The sequence below is a fragment of the Poromitra crassiceps genome (genome assembly GCF_964638095.1).
Source record: "Poromitra crassiceps genome assembly, chromosome: 9".
NCBI classification, from domain to species: domain Eukaryota; kingdom Metazoa; phylum Chordata; class Actinopteri; order Beryciformes; family Melamphaidae; genus Poromitra; species Poromitra crassiceps.
In genome coordinates, this window is record NC_139630.1 from 19,026,203 (window position 1) to 19,027,668 (window position 1,466).

The 1,466-nt window shown below is 47.0% G+C and overlaps 1 pseudogene across 1 annotated transcript in view; it reads left to right on the plus strand.

Moving 5' to 3' along the window:
• The first annotated feature begins 903 nt into the window (after window positions 1-903).
• LOC310782938 (microtubule-associated protein RP/EB family member 3 pseudogene) overlaps window positions 904-1,466 on the plus strand; it is a 10,938-nt pseudogene continuing 10,375 nt past the window's right edge. The window contains exon 1 of the transcript in view: window positions 904-1,036. The product of the transcript in view is annotated as a microtubule-associated protein RP/EB family member 3 pseudogene (transcript). The remainder of the gene's footprint in view (window positions 1,037-1,466) is intronic.

Here is a 1,466-nt window from a genome sequence, read left to right on the forward strand (position 1 = left end):
TGTTTACTGCCGTCTCCTGCTAGTGACGTCAATATACGACCGCTAGCTAGCTAACGGCGATAACAGTGTTCACTGGCTACTGAAATGGAAACATTTAAGGTGATCTCCAGAAAAAAAGCCACCTAGCCTCGGAGCTAACGTTAGCACAAGCATTAGCCAAAAGTTAGCTAGCTAACGTTAGCTCTTTGTCACCAAGCCTGTCCTGGCATTTAACACTTATTTTAACACAAAAACTGCGACGCACGGCGAGCAGAAAAAACAAACAACCTGCGGAAAGTGAGCCGGACCTAGGGAGCGGCGCGGATTCTGGGCAATTCTGGGTTATGCCTCTACGTTTTTCTGTTTCATAGCATAGGCTATGCAATGCTGTGAGAAATATACAATATGTTGCTGCTGTATAAATAAAGGTTTTATTGAGGAAAAACACATTTGGTATTGTTTGGACATTTTTGTATTTTTAATTACAACCGATGATCGATTCAGGAATTTGCGGAAAATTGGCATCCCTTCTCCGCACCCTGTGATCTAAAATCCTACAAGCTTTTGGGGAAAACATTGAAGTGAAATCCAATGCGTAGGCCCAATGCAGGTACATTTCAGAGGCCACAGGCAGATAGAAGTGAATGGGTGATAAAGTCATTTGCATTGCAAATTTCCCCTAATGAGTTCAATCAGAAACCACATTGTGACAACATCTTATTGAGGATGAATAACTCTGTGTGTGCGTCTGTGTGTGTGTGTGTGTGTGTGTGTGTGCGTGCGTGCGTGTGTGCGTGCGTGTGTGTGTGTGTGTGTGTGTGTGCATGTGCGTGCGTGTGTGCGTGCGTGCGTGCGTGTGCGTGTGTGCGTGTGTGTGTGTGTGCGTGTGCGTGTGTGTGTGTGTGTGTGTGTTTTCCAGGCCAAATGAGAATGTCCCCCACAGGACCTAAGACTGTCCCTCCGCCCCAGAGGCAAATCACCACGGCGCCGCCGGCCCGCAGGACCACACACGGCCCGCAACGGAGGAGACGCCGAGCTCATAGAACTCAACCAGCAGGTGGCAGCACTCACTTCTGTTGTGGAAAAGTGCCGTAGTACTATTAAGACCAGTTTATGCTTTGTCCCTCGACACTTTTTAAACTGTCTCTCGACAGATATGACGTCTTTAGCGACAGAAAAAAGTGTCTCTCCACAGTTTTCTTTTGTGTTTCGTACCTGTGAATGTTATCTCGCGGATATTGTCATATTTTGTCACGCACAGTAATTGGCTAGAGAGAGAGTTCCATCCAGTGTTGCACGGTTTATCGGTTCCTACCGTCTACCACGGTGCCTACTACACCATCTGCTTTAAATGATGCTACTACCGTGAGACACTATACTACCGTGGAATGACGCTGCCAGCTGCACGATGCTTTACCTCCGTTCCCAAATTCATTGGTTTCTCCATTCATGATCCTATATTGACGTTAGCGCACCCTCTTCTGGAA